The sequence below is a fragment of the Orycteropus afer genome, unplaced genomic scaffold (assembly GCF_000298275.1).
Source record: "Orycteropus afer afer isolate SDZICR_OR568_19922 unplaced genomic scaffold, OryAfe1.0 scaffold00060, whole genome shotgun sequence".
NCBI classification, from domain to species: domain Eukaryota; kingdom Metazoa; phylum Chordata; class Mammalia; order Tubulidentata; family Orycteropodidae; genus Orycteropus; species Orycteropus afer.
Window position 1 is genome coordinate 4,656,376 of NW_006921647.1, and position 16,120 is coordinate 4,672,495.

General features: G+C 40.9%; 1 protein-coding gene across 1 annotated transcript in view; it reads right to left on the reverse strand.

Annotated features, from left to right (window-relative positions):
• RAB2A (RAB2A, member RAS oncogene family) overlaps positions 1–16,120 on the reverse strand; it is a 92,883-nt gene that overhangs the window by 61,315 nt on the left and 15,448 nt on the right. The window lies entirely within an intron of this gene.

The following is a 16,120-nucleotide window of genomic DNA, read 5'->3' on the forward strand; positions in this document are numbered from 1 at the left end:
TTTAGCATCTCCTATAATTTCTCCCTGGAGCTCTGGTAGCATAGTGCCTAAGGCACTTGACTGCTAACCAGAAGGCTGGTGGTTCAAATACACCAGCCACTCCTCAGAAGAAAGATGGGGCAATCTACTTCCGTAGTGATACTGCCTCGGAAACCCAAGGAGGGGTTGCTATGAGTCGGGTCCGACTTGACGGCACATAACAACAACAACAACAACAACAACACTTTCTCCCCACCAACTCATCTGTCAGGAGCTCTGGTAGCGTAGTGCCTAAGGCACTTGACTGCTGATCAGAAGGCTGGCAGTTCAAACCCACCAGCCACTCCTCGGAAGGAAGGTTGGCAATCTACTCCTGTAGTGATACTGCCTCGGAAACCCAAGGAGAGGTCGCGATGAGTCGGGTCTGACTTGACGGCACATAACAACAACAACAACTCATCTGTCAGGTTGTTATATTGTAGTGGCTTGAATGTTGCTGTGAGGCTGAAAAGCTATGGTATTTCAAATATTAGCAGCATCACCCATGGTGGATAGGTTTCAGTGGAGCTTCCAGACTAAGAGCTATCCACTTCTAAAAAATTGGCCACTGAACGCCTTATGAATAGCAATGACATACTGTCTGATATATTACTGGAAAACTTTACGAGTAGCAGTGAAACATTATCTGACATAATGCTGGAAGATGAGCCCCTCAGGTTGGAAGGCACTTAAAATACAACTGGGGAAGAGGTGCTCCTCAAAGTGGATGGAGTAAAACTTTTAGGACCTTCATTTGCTGATGTGGCACGACTCAAAATGAGAAGAAACAGCTGGAAACATCCATTAATAATCAGAACCTGAAATGTATGAAGTATGAACCTAGGAAAATTGGAAGTTGTAAAAATGAAATGGAACACATAAAAGTCTATAGCCCAGGCATCAGTGAGTGGAAATGGACTGGCACTACCAATTTTTAATCTGACAATATATGGTCTATTATGCTAGGAATGACAAGTTGAAAAGGAATGGTATCACATTCATCATCAAAAAGAACATTTCAAGATCTATCCTGAAGTACAACGCTGTCAGTGATAGGAGAATGGCTACAAGAAAGACCAGTTAATATGACTATTATTCAAACTGACGTACCAACCACTAAAACCAAAGATGAAGATACTGAAGACGTCTACTTCTGAAATCTGAAAATGACCAAACACACAATCAACATGTATTGATTATTTCTAGTGGTATAGTGTCTGAGGGATCTGACTGCAACCAGAAGGCTGGCGGTTCAAACCTGCCAACCACTCCTTGGAAGAAAGACTGAGCAATCTACTTCCATAGAGATACTGCTTCAGAAACCCAAGGAGGGATCGCTATGAGTCAGATCCAACTTGTCAGCAGTGAGTGAGTTTGTTTTTCGGAAGGCAAAAGTTGGAGACAAAGTAGCAGCTTCAGCAGATGGAAAATATGGCCTTGGTGATAAAAATAACACCAGAGAGTGCATGATAGAATTTTGCAAGACTAAACCTTATGAATAGCAGTGAAACACTAACTGATATATTACTGGACAACTTTATGAATACCCCTGAAACACTGTCTGACACAGCACTGGAAGATGAGCCCTTCAGGTCAGAAGACATTCAAGATAACATCTGGGAAAGAGCTGCCTCATCAAAGTAGAGCAAACCTTAATGATATGGATAAAGTAGAGCTTTTGGGACCTCCATTTGCTGATGTGGCACAACTCAAACTGAGAAGAAACAGTTGCAAATATCCATTAATAACTGGAACATGGAATGTACTAAGTATGAATCCAGAAAAATTCGAAGTTGTCAAAAATGAAATGGAACACATAAAGATTTGATATCCTAGGATCAGTGAGCGGAAATGGACCGGTTCTGGCCATTTTGAATCAGGCAACCATATGATCCGCTATGCCGGGAAAGACAAAAAGAAGAAGAATGGCACATCATTCATCATCACAAAGGATGTTTCAAGATTTATCCTGAAGTACAATGCTGTTAGTATCCATATACCTACAAGGCAGGCCAGTTAATACTACTATCATTCAAATTTATGCACCAGTCACTAAAGCCAAATATGAGGAAATTGAAGTTTTTTTTTTTTTTTTTTAACCAACTTCTGCAGTCTGAAATTGACTGAACATGCAATCAAGATGTGCTGATTATCACTGGCAGCTGGAATGCAAAAGATGGAAACAAAGAAGTATCACTGGTAGTTGGAAAATTTGGCCTTGGTGATAGAAATGGTAGAGATAGCATGATAGAATTTTACAAGACCAATGACTTACTCACTGCAAATACGTTTCAACAACACAGACAGATGGAGTACACAGGAATCACACTTACTACATCTGTGGCAAGAGGCAATGGAAAAGTTCAATATCTTCAGCCAAAACAAGGCCAGGAGCTGACTGTGGAATAGACCATCAACTACTCATATGCAAGGTGAAGTTGAAGACAATTAAAACAAATCCATGAGAGCCAAAATATGACCTTAATTATATCCCTCCTGAATTTGGAGACCATCCAAAGAACAGATTTGATGCACTGAACACCAATGACTAAAAACCAGAGGAATTCTGGGATCACATCAAGAACATCATCCATGAAGGAAAAGGTCATTCAAAAACAGGAAAGGAAGAAAAGACCAAAAAGAATGTCTGAAGAGACTATGAAATTTGCCCTTGAATGAAGAATGGCTAAAGCAAATGGAAGAAATGACAAGATAAAAGAGCTCAACAGAAGGTTTCAAAGGGCAGCTCAAGAAGACAAAATCAATTATTACAATGAAATGTACAAAGACATGGAGTTGGAAAGCCCAAAGAGTAGAACACGCTCAGCATTTCTCAAGCTGAAAGAACTGAAGAAAACATTTAAGCCTCAAGTTGCAATACTGAAAGATTCTATGGGCAATAAATTGAATGATGCAGGAACATCAAAAGAAGATGGAAGGAACAGACAGGGTCATGTATCAAAAAGAACTGGTTGATGTTCATCCATTTCAGGAGGTGGCATATGATCGAGAACCAATGGTTTTTGAAGGAAGAAATCTAAGCTCCACTGAAGGAAGTGGTGAAAAACAAAACTCCAGGAAATGATGGAACACTCATTGAGATGTTTCAGCAAATGGATGCCACACTGGAGGCACTCATTCGGCTATGCCAAGAGATTTGGAACACAGCTACCTGGCCAACTGACTGAGAGAGATCCATATCTGTACCCAATCCAAAGAAAGGTGATCCCACAGAACGTGGAAATTATTGAACAATATCATTAATATAGCACACAATAAAATCTTAGTAAAGATAATTCAAAAATGGTTGCAGCAATATACTGATAGAGAATTTCCAGAAATGCAAGCTGGGTTGAGAAGGGGACAAGGAATGAGGGTTATTATTGCTGATGTCAGATGGATCTTGGTTCAAAGCGAAGATTACCAGAAAGATATTTACTTGTGTTTTACTAACTATGCAAAAGCATTTGATTGTGTGGATTATAACAAATAACGGGTAACATTGAGAAGAATAGGAATTCCAAAACACTTAATTGTACTCATGAGGAACCTGTACATAGATCAGGAGGCAGTCGTTTGACCAGAACAAGGGGACACTATGTGGTTTAAAATCAACAATGGAGTGCGTCAGGGCTGTATCCTTTCATCACACTTATTCAATCTGTATCCTGAGCAAATAATCAGAGAAGATGGACTATATGAAGAAGAACAATGGCATCAGGATTGAAGGAAGACTTATTAACCACCTGTGATACACTGACGACACAACTTTGCTTGCTAAAAATGAGGATGACTTGAAGCACTTACTGATGAATATTAAAGACTACAGTCTGCAGTATGGATTGCACCTCAATATAAAGAAAATAAAAATCTTTACAACTGGACCAATAAGCAGCATCATGATAAATGGAGATTAGATTGAAGTTGCCCAAGACTTCATATTACTTGGTTCTACAATCAACACCAATGGAAGCAGCAATCAAGATATCAGATGACATATAGCATTAGGCAAATCTGCTTCAAAAGACCTCTTTCAGGTACTGAAGAGCAAAGATATCTCCTTGACGACTAAGGTGTGACGAACCCAAGCCATGGTACTTTCAATCGCCTCATATAAATGTGAGAGCTGGAAAATGAATAAGGAAGACTGAAGAAAATTCAATCCTTTTGAGTTGGGGTGTTAGCGGAAAATGCTGCAAGTACCATGGACTGCTACAAGAACTAACAAATCTGTCCTGGAAGAAGTGTAGCTGTAATGTTCCTTGTAAGCGAAAACAGCCAGACCTCTGCCTCATTGCATCTCACCTACTTTGGCGATGTAAGAAGGGATAGTTCCCTAGAGAAGGATATCATGCTTTGTAAAGTGGAGGGTCAACAAAAAAGGGGAAGGCCCTCAACAAGATGGACTGACACAGTGGCTACAACGATGGGCTCAGGCATAGCAAGGATCATGGAGCAGGCACAGGACTGAGCAATGTTTCGTTCTGCTGTACACAGGGTTGCTGAGTTGGAGACGACTCGATGGCACCTAACAACAACTTATTCATTGTAAGTATCTTTTTATAATGCCATAAATAACATGTGGACCTTGCCAGATGGAATACACAGGAATAAAATTGACTACATCTGTGGAAAGAGGCAACAGAGAACCTCAGTATCATCACTCAAAGCAAGGCAGGAGCTGACTGTGGAACAGACTATTAATTGTTCACATGCAAGTTCATGTTGAAGCGGAAGAAAACTAAAACAAGACCACAAGAGCCAAAGCGCATCCTTGATTATAACCCACCTGAATTTAGAGACCATTTGAAGAATAGATTTGATGCAACTGAACACCAATATCCGATGACCAGAGAGTTGTAGAATGACATAAAGAACATCATATTGAAAAAAGCCAAAGGTCATTAAAAAGACAGGAAAGGAAGAGAGCACCAAAATGGATGTCAGAAGAGATTCTGTAAATTGCTTTTGAATGGACAGCAGCTAACGCCAATGGATCAAAATGATGAAATAAAAAAGCTGAACAGAAAATTTCAAAGGGCAGTTTGAGAAGACAAAGTGAAGTAATGTGATAAATGTGCAAATACCTATAGTTAGAAAATTGAAAAGAAAGAACACACTTAGAATTCCTAAATCTGAAAGAACTGAAGAAAAAATTCAAGCCTCAAATTACAATATTTAAGGATTATATGGGCAAAATACTGAAGATTGCAGGAAACATCAAAAAAAGATGGAAGGAATAGAGTCACTGTACCAAAAATAATTGGTCAATGTTCAACCATTTCAGGAAGCAGCATATGGATCAAGAACCAATGGTAGTGAAGGGAGAAGTCCAAGTTATACTGAAGGAATTGGCAAAAAACATGGCTCCAGGAATTGACAGAAACATTGACATGTTTCAACACACTATGCTGGAAGTGTTCACTCATCTATGCCAAGAAATTTGGAAGACAGCTATGTGGCCTACTGACTGGAAGAGACTGCTATCTGTGCCCATTCCAGAGAAAAGTGATCCCAACAGACTGTGGAAATTATCGAACACTATCATTAGTATCATCTACAAGTGAAATTTTGCTGAAGATAATTCAAAACTGGTTGCAGTATACTGACAGGGAACTTCCAGAAACTGGATTCAGAAGAGGACATGGAATGAGGGATATCATTGCTGATTTCAGATGGATCTAGGCTGAAAGCATATAATACCAGAAAGATGTCTACCTGTGTTTTATTGGCTATGCAAAGGCTTCAGACTGTGTAGCTCATAAAAAATTATGGATAACACTGCAAAGAATGGAGATTCCAGAACAATGGAGATTCCAGAACACTTAATGTACTCATAAGGAACGACTGAACAATTTCTCTCAGAAAGATCAGCACAAGGCCAGTCCCCATGAGGCAGAGGTCAAAGATGCCCCAAATGTCCAAACTAGCATGCCACTCCATCATTTCAGACATTAACTCCTCCTCCTCCCAGTAATTTCCCCCCTCTTGTTGCTGTTGTTGTTGTTATGTGCCATCAGAACTGTTGCTGTTGTTGTTGTTATGTGCCATCAGAACTGACTCATAGCGACCCCTCCTTGGTTTTCCAAGGCAGTAATCATTACAACCTTCCTTCTGAGGAGTGGCTGATGGGTTTAAACCGCCAGCCTTCTGGTTAGCAGTCAAGTGCCCTAGGCACTACGTGGTTTTGTATTTCACTGTAATGCCTCACAGAACTCACAGACATCTAAGGGATCATCTCATGTAGTAGTGGTGAAGGCTGGCAGCCTGGCGAGTTCTAGGTCTGTAAGTGGGTCTGAAGGATCCTCCCAATTCTTGGGGTTTGATGAACCTTGATCAGCAGATCAGATGATGGCTGCTGTCCCAAATCCAGGGGTGAGATGAGGATGAGCCCAAACATATAATGGGAGCAAGGGGAGGACAAACCTTCCCAGGTGATTCGTAGGTATACCCTCAAGGAAGCTAAGGGTGGTGATTTGAATTATACCCTCCAGCAAGGCAGGACTCAAGATACATTCCACCTGTGTTGCCCCAAGAGAAATAACCTAAGTGGATGGCTTTAACAATCAGCAGCTCAAGCAAATCCCATCACAGAGCCGACTGCCAGTCATTATAGGGAATGACTACTACCAACTGCCCAGTCAAGCTGATACCTGACCTTAACTACCCCAAACAGGCATGGATAATAGAATTTACAATACATCACAGAATGGAAGACAATGGCTAAAAGGGCTACATCAAGCAGTTCACTGCAAGGAACCTATACATAGACCAAGAGGCTGTTGTTCAAACAGACCAAGGGAATACTGCTCCGCTCATAATCAGGAAGGGTGTGTATCAGGGCTGTATCTTTTCACCATATTTATTCAATCTATGCTGAGCAAATAACCCAAGATCAACTATATGAAGAACATCGCATGAGGATTGGAGGGAGACTCGTTAACAACCTGTGATACGTAGATGAGACAACCTTGCTTTCTGAAAGTGACTTGAAGCATTTCCTGATGAAGATCAAAGAGACCATAGTCACTAGTGTGGATTATACCTCAACATAAAGAGAACATCCTCACAATGGGACCAATAAGCAACATCACAATAAATGGAGAAAAGACTGAAGTTGTCAAAGATCTCATTTTACTTGCTACAATCAACACCCACAGGAGCAGGAGTCAAGAAATCAAATACTGTATTGCACCAGGCAAATCTGTTGAAAAAGACCTCTTAAACTTGTTAAGGAGCAAAGATGTCACTTTGAAGACTAAAGTACACCTGACCCAAGCCATAGTATTTTCAATAGCCTCATACGCATGTGAAAGCTGGACAATGAATAAGGCAGACTGAAGAAGAGTTGATGCCTTTGAATTGTGGTGTTGGCAAAGAACACTGAAAACACCATGGATGGCAAGCAAAATGAACAAATCTGTCTTGGAAGAGGTATAGCTGGACTGTTCCTTATAGGCAAGAATGGCCAGACCCATCCTCTTGTACTTTGGTCATGTTTTCAGAAAGTACCAATACCTGGAGAAGGGTTATCAGAGGGTCAACAAAAAGGGGAAGACCTTCAACAAGATGGACTGACAAAGTGGCTGCAATAGCAGCCTCAACCATAGCAACAGCAACGACTGTGAGGATGGCACAGGACTGGGCAGTGTTTCATTCTGTTGTACCTGGGGTTGCTATGAGTCAGAGCTGACTTGACAGCACCTAACAACAACACAAAAACATTACTTCCCCCAAAAAGGAATGATGAGGGTGAGATAGAAAGGTAATTTGTTCTTCCATGATACATAACCTGCTAAAGGTTTTTGTTCTGGTTACCTAGTGCCGCTCTGACAGGAATATACCACAAATGGGATGGCCTTAACAAACAGGAGTTTATTCTTACAATTTGGAGGCTTTAAGTCCAAGTTCAAAATACCAGGCACCAGGGGCTGGGTGAAAGCCCCTCAACCTTGGGGTCCAGCTCTGCCTCCTGCTCCCGGCCCACTGAAGCTAAAGGAGTTTCTTCACTCAGACAGCTGCTGGCTGCTGAGGCTGAGAAGCCCCAAGGTTGACAAGTAAAAAGGCACAGTCCCGATGTTACCAAACCACACGGCAGGCCATTAACTTAAGTCCATTATAAGTCCCAGGGTCGGCAGAGTATGGCAGGCTAATGAGTAACAACATGGCAACATGCAGGGTCCAAGCGTGCCATAGGCTAAAGACCATTCTCAAAGCTTCTCCTTATATACAGGAAACAGACCACACATACCCAAAGGCAGCTACTTATCTGCTCACAGTAGATTCCACCATGGAGCTGATTACCAGTCTCATCATGGGGAATACTACATCCAGCTGCCCAGCCACTCAACCAGGCCTAGCCAAGTTGACACACAAACATAACCACCACAGTTTTAATTCTATACTTTAATAATTACTCCATCTTAGGGGCATAGTCAATGCCAAGAAACTATGATGTTTATGTTCCTCACACTGAGAAATATAAGAAAGCTGGAGAAAATACACCAAGCAACTAGGTTTCTTAAAATGAAAAATAACTGTAAAATTATGCTAGAAAAAAACTGCTTTGGTTTCTTTGTGCTGTTCTAACAAAATACCACAGGTAGAGATGGCTTTAACAAACAGGAGTTTATTCTCTTACAATTGAGCAGGCTAGAAGTCCGAGTTCTAAGTACCAGCTCTAGGGGCTGGGTGAAAGCCCCTTGACCTCGGGCTTCAGCTCTGCCTCTTGCTCCTAGCCCACTAGAGCTAGAGTAGAGGTGTCTCTTCACTCAGGCAGTTGCTGGTTGCTAAAGCTAACAAGCCCAAGGTTGGCAATAAAATGGCACAGTCCCGATGTCACCAAACCACATGACAGACCACTAGTTTAAGTCCAGAGACAGTCCCCATATCAGCAGGAAACATGGCAGACCACATGCTGGGTCCAAGCATGCCAAAAAGCAGCAGATCATTCTCAAAGCTTCTCCTTATATACCAGAAAGCAGATGACATCTCTAAGGCAGCTAGCTACTCAGCTGCTTCAGCAGATTCCTCCAAGGAGTTGATTTCCAATCTCATCATGGGCAACAGCCACATCCAGCTGCCCAGCCACTCAAAACCAGGCCCAGCCAAGTTGACATACAAATCCAACTATTACAAAAACCATTACAATATGTATGCGTTTGTGTATTCACATCTGTTCTGTGCCACAGGGTGGTGGTGGTGGGGAAGACAGGACACACAAAACAATTACCCATCACCTTGCCATTAATAAAACAATAATGAATAAAGTGGAGGAGAGAAACCAAAGGCTAAGTATTGCACAAATGTTTTTTGAAATACTCAACATGTAAGTGTAATGTGCTAAAATCCAAATTGTACATGTCAGCAGAGTATTTGATAGTGGAAGCTTTCTTGTGAATCTATTGTTCCTACCCACAAACTAAAACAAAACAAAAAAAACAGTAATCAGTGAGGCAATTCCAACTTATGATGATACCATGTGTTTCGGCTGTGATCTTTAAGAAGTAGACTGCCAGGGCTTTCTTCTAAAGCATCTCTCAGTACAGTGGCTTCAAACTGACAACCTTTTGCTTAGAAGCAAAGTGCTCAACTGTCTGCACCACCCAGGGACTCCTACCCACAGATAAGAGAGAGAAATACTATTTTTCTATTCAATTTCATAGATGGGCTTTTTAAAAACTAATTTTTTACTGTTGAGAATAACCACAGCAGCACATATACCAATTCAACAATTTCTACATGTACAATTCAGTGACAGTGACTGCATTCTCCAAGTTGTTCAACCATTTTCACCCTATTTTTCCAAACTGTTCCTCCCTTGTCAACATAAACTCACTGCCCTCTCAGGTTCATATCTAACCTTTAGAGCTGCTGTTGTTAATTTCATCCCATACAGATAGTTCTTTAAAGAAGCACAAGCTCAAAGCAGGTTTTTTTTTTTTTGTTTTGTTTTTTTACTAATTAAGTTAAACTACTATTTAGTTTAGCCCCGTAGAGCCAGGAAAGGGAGGGACCAGGAGCAGCCTTGAGGACCTCAGGAGCAGCAGGATATCCAGGTTAAAAGGGGCGGGAGGCAAGGCTAGGCTCCCAGTCCCCTAGAGCCAGGAAAGGAGAAACCAGGAGCATCCTTGGGGACATCATGAGCGGCAGGATATCCGGGTTAAAAGGGGCAGGAGGCAAGATTAGGCCCTAAGCCCCCTAGAGCCAGGAAAGGGAGGGACCAGGAGTCTGGGGACCACAAGAGTGGTAGGTTTCAGGTAGGAATTAGGTAAGAGGAGGGTGCAGAGGTTTCTAACAGCTAAGGGAGACAAACGTGTCTGTTAGTTTGTCATCCTATGAGGCTTGTACGTTGCTGTGAGGCTTGAGGCTATGCCACTGATTTTTTAAATGCCAGCAAAGTTGCACATGGTGCACAGGTTTCAATGCAGCTTAAAGACCAAGACACATGAGGAAGGAGGAGGCCATCCACTTCTCAAAAATTGGCCAAGGAAAACCTTATGACTAGCAGAGCAACACTGTCTGATACATTACTGGGCAACTTTATGAATGGCTTGGAAACACTGTCCGACACAGTGCAGGAAGACAAGCCCCTTGGGTTGGAAGCCACTCAAAATAGGACTGGGAAAGAACTGCGCCCCATTAGAGTAGAACCAACCTTAATGATATAAATAAAGTAAGTGTTTCAGGACTTCCATGTGTTGACGTGGCACAACTCAAATTGAGGAGAAACAGCTGCAATCATCCATTAATAACCAGAACATGGAATGTACAAAGTACGAATTTAGGAAAATTGGAAGTTGTCAAAAATGAAATGAAACGCATAAAGTTTGATATCCTAGGCATCAGTGAGCTGAAATGGACCGGTTTTTGCCATTTTGAATCAGGCAACCATGTGATCCGCTATGCTGGGAAAGACAAACTGAAGAAGAATGGCATGGCATTCATCATCACAAAGGATGTTTCAAGATCTATCTTGAAGTACAATGCTGTCAGTATCCATACACCTACAAGGAAGGCCAGTTAATACTACTATCATTCAAATTTACGTACCAACCACCAAAGCCAAAGATGAGGAAACTGAAGATTTTTATCAACTTCTGCAGTCTGAAATTGACCAAACGTGCAATCAAGATGGGCTGATTATCACTGGTGGCTGGAATGCAAAAGGTGGGAACAAAGAAGAATCACTGGTAGTTGGAAAATTTAGCCTTGGTGACAGAAATAACGCTGGAGATAGCATGATTGAATTTTGCAAGACCAAAGACTTATTCACTATAAATTCCTTTTTCCACAACACAAAAGGCGACTATACACGTGGACTTCGCCAGATGCAGTACACAGGAATCAGATTGACTACATCAGTGACAAGAAGTGATGGAAAAGCTCAATATCTTCAGCCAAAAACAGGCCAGGAGCTGATTGTGGAACAGACCATCAACTGCTCATATACAAGTTCAACTTGAAGTTGAAGACAATTAAAACAAGTCCACAAGAGTCAAAATATGATCTTGAATATATCCCTCCTGAACAACAGATTTGATGCACTGAACACCAGTGACTAAAAGCCAGAAGAACTGTGGGATGACATTAAGAGCATTATCCATGAAGAAAGCAAGAGGTCATTAAAAATACGAGAAAGAAAGAAAAGACCAAAATAGATGACAGAAGAGACTCTGAAGCTTGCCCTTGAGTGGAGAGTAGCTAAAGCAAATGGAAGAGGTGAGAAGATAAAAGAGCTGAACAGAAGATTTCAAAGAGCAGCTAGAGCAGACAAAGCCAATTACTATAATGAAATATGCAAAGACCTGTAGTCAAAGAACCAAAAGGGAATAACAAGCTCAGCATTTCTAAAGCTGAAAGAACTGAGGAAAAATTTTAAGCTTCGAGTTGCAATATTAAAAGATTCTATGGGCAAAATATTGAATGATGTAGGAAGCATCAAAAGAAGATGGAAGGAATACAGAGTCACTGTACCAAAAGGAACTGGTCGATCTTCATCCATTTCAGGAGGTGGCATATGTTCAAGAACCAATAGTACTGAGAGAAGAGGTCGAAGCTGCGCTGAGAGAATTGGCAAGGAACAAGGCTCCAGGAATTGACGGAACACCCTTTGAGATGTTTCAACATACAGATGCCCCGCTGGAGGCACTCACTTGGTTATACGAAGAAATTTGGAAGACAGCTACCTGGCCAACTGACTGGAAGAGATCCATATTTGTACTTATTCCAAAGAAAGATGATCCCACAGAATGTAGAAATTATTGAACAGTATCATTAATATCGCATACAAGTAAAATCTTACTGAAGATAATTTAAAAACAGTTGGAGCAGTATATTGACGGATAACTTCCAGAGGTGCAGGCTAGATTCAGAAGAGGACGTGGAACGAGGGATATCATTGCTGATGTCAGATGGAACTTGTGGATAACACTGAGAAGAATGGGAATTCCAGAACACTTAATTGTACTCATGAAGAACCTGTATATAGACCAGGAGGCAGTCATTCAAACAGAAAAAGGGAACACCGCATGGTTTAAAATCAAGAAGGGAGTGCGGCAGGGCTGTATCCTTTCACCATACTTATTCTTTCTGTATGCTGAGCAAATAATCTGAGAGACTGGACTATATGGAGAAGAACATAGCATCAGGATTGAAGGAAGACTCATTAACAACCTGCGAAACGCTAATGATACAACTATCCTTGCTGAAAGGATGACTTGAGGCACTTACTGAAGAAGATTGACGAATACAGTCTGCAGTATGGATTACATCTCAATATAAAGAAAACAAAAATCCTCACAACTGGACCTATAAGCAGCATTACGATAAATGGAAAAAAGACTGAAATTGTCAGAGACTTCACATTGCTTGGTTCTACAATTGACACCAATGGAAGCAGCAGTCAGGACATCAGACAATGTATAGTACTGGACAAATTGGCTGCAAAGGACCTCTTTCAAGTGCTGAAGAACAAAGATGTCTCCTTGAGGATTAAGGTGCGCCTGACACAACACATGGTATTTTCAATCACCTCATACGCATGTGAGAGCTGGACAATGAATAAGGAAGACTGAAGAAGAGGTGATGCTTTTGAGCTGTGGTGCTGGCGAAGAATGCTGAAAGTACCACAGACTGCTAAAAAACTAACAGGTCTGTCCTGGAGGAAGTGCAGCCGGAATGCTCCTTGTTGGCAAGAATGGCCAGACTTCGTCTCACATACTTTGGTCATGTTGTCAGAAGGGACCATTCCCCAGAGAAGGGTATCATGCTTGGTAAGGTGGAGGGTCGACGAAAGAGGGGAAGGCCCTCAACGAGGTGGACTGATATGGTCGTGGCGGCGATGGGTTCAAGTATAGCAAGAATTGTGGAGGTGGCTCAGGACCGAATGGTGTTTTGTTCTGCTGTGCATAGGGTCGCTATGAGTCGGAGATGACTCGATGGCACTTAACAACAGCAATTATTTGGTTTAAAGAAGACTTCAAAGTCCATCTTTGGTGTAAGGATTAAGGCTTTAAGATGATCTCAAGTTAAGAGTTTCAAGGCTTCATCCACCTATGGCTCTATAAAGCCTGAATTTCATCAGAATGTGAAATTCTGTTCCGCATTTTTTTTTCTTAATTTAAATCAGAATTCTTCTACAGAATTTTTATTCAAAATGTTCAGTTTGTAGCCAGGCACCACATGGATAGGCTTTTAATATCCATCCAAAAACATTTAAATTGTTCATTGGGATTCAAGATTTCTTCAATCTGATGCATAATGCCAACATGGACCAAAAAAAAAAAAAAAAAAATTACAAAGGAGAAACAGATCAACAAATGTTTCTGGTATGAAGAGGTGAACAGTTAACTCCAGAAGGGCAACGAGAAGCTTCTTCCCTAGAAATGACATCCTGAACAGAGGGATAGAGAGCCTGTTACAGGACCACTCTTACAGTTCCTGCTTCTCAGGTCTCCAAAGATGCTTTCTTCCCACCCATTTCCAAGCCCAAGTCTCGACCCTCCTGTGGATTCCATGTAAAACTTCAAATATTCTTATGTATTCTCTTTTGCTTAATTCAGAATTGGGTTTTGGTTATGTTTATCTTTTTATTCAAAATAAGTACAAACAGATTGCTGAGGCTAAGAAGTCCTTAAACAAAGATTTTTGCCTAAAAATATGTATCTATCCATTTAAAATAAACCCGTTCTATGCAGATCAAGATTGTTTCTAAAGCAGGGAGATGCCATAATAAACCTGATGTCTTAACTTATCAGTGGGGTCAAAATGGAAAGCAGAAAGACAAAAGCAAAGAGACTAGTTAAACAGTTACTGCATTATCCAGGCACAAGGTAAAGAAAGGTGGTGGGGAAAAGAACAAATATCTCAAATGGACAGACCAACAAGAACTGTTGACAACTGTAACTTTTGTTTTTCATATCAACTGAAAAAAAATAGACTTGAATTTTAGCTTCAGAAACATAACTCTTCTCCATTTACCTTCCCATGGGTGCAATGTAGGTTTTACCCATGTAGTCTATGTGGCAAAAGAAGAGACTAAAACAAAGTATAAACTAAAATAAAGAAAGGAATAAAAGAAACCATTTCTCTTCTGTGTGGTTAAAGTTTTAAAATCCTCTTCCTTAAGTATATATATATGCTTGGCAATCCCATTGAGAAAGACCTCCTTATCTTTTCGTATAGGATAAGCCATTACCCTTATGCCTTTGGGCCTCTTTTCCCAGATATATTTTCAATTAATAGCCATTTTGGCTGCCAGAGAAATTTTCTGTACAGCCAAAGGCAAGGCCTCAATTTTCTGACATTGTCAGGGAGTGATGCTTGTTGTTTAGGTATTTTATTGACATTCACTCTTCCAGAACAAAATACTCTTGAATATAAGTATATATTTTGTAATTGTCTCAAGATCATCATCATCCTCACATATTAATTATACCATTTATTGAACACTCCTGCCCATAACCTATACCTACTCGCTGTGGGACCCTGGCCAAGTTATTAAATCTCTTCTGTGTCTCGGTTTACTTACCTATAAAATGGTATTAATGGTATGCAACTCACAGAGTTTGTGAAAGATTAAAGAGTTAACACATATAAAGTAGAGCAGGCACACAGTAAGCATCCTGTTTGTGTCAACTATTGCTATTACTCCAAATTATACACCAAAATATCTAAACTATCACCTATATCACTAATAATGGCAGCCACTGTTAGAAAGGGCACCCTGTCAGCCAGGTGACTGTAGTGGTACAGAGATGTGCAGAGACAAAATGTGGCTCTTTCCCCTTGGTGGGACTGAGACATCCATTAGGCCTATTTGTAATGTCAAGGCTGGAACCTCCAGACTGCTGGAATACATGGTAGAGATGCCAAAGCAGAGAGCAGTTCTGGGCAGCAAACAGGCACAGCTTTACCCAGGCTAGCAGGGGGAAACATGAACTTCTATCCCTTAATTCCTGCTCTGGGAACCTAGACACTGCAGAGGTTCAAAATAGAGACTGATGAGAAGTCTTAATTTTGCTAATTCCAGGAACAAAAGTAAAACTTGTATTTTCCTGTTTTTGTAAATAGTAATTTCCTATGGAAAATTAGCAGCAAACACCATACATAATGGTAGAGGACTAGAGGAATTAAAATTAAATTGAGGAAGTATTATAATGCTCTCAACTTGAAAACTATTCTAGATATTTCTGTTCTGAACTATAAAAACAAAATTAAAAGGTGTAAATATTGTTGTTGTTATGGACCGTCGAGTCAGACCCGACTCATAGCAACCCCTCGTTGGGTTTCTGAGGTAGTATCACTATGGAAGTAGATTGCCCCATCTTCCCTTAGGAGTGGCTGGTGGGTTTGAACCGCCAGCCTTCTGGTTATCAGTGCCTTAGGCACCACACTATAAATATTAGCTAAGTAAAAATTATAATTTACAGATAATACAACTGTCTACCTAGAACATGTAAAACACTAATTTAAAAATGATTAGGAAGAGTTCTGGCAAGATGGCGGACTAGGCAGAAGGACTGCACAGACCCTCTTCAACAAAGAAAAGGGAAACCAATTGACACAGACACAGAAGATAATCGTGGACCCCTGAGCCTTG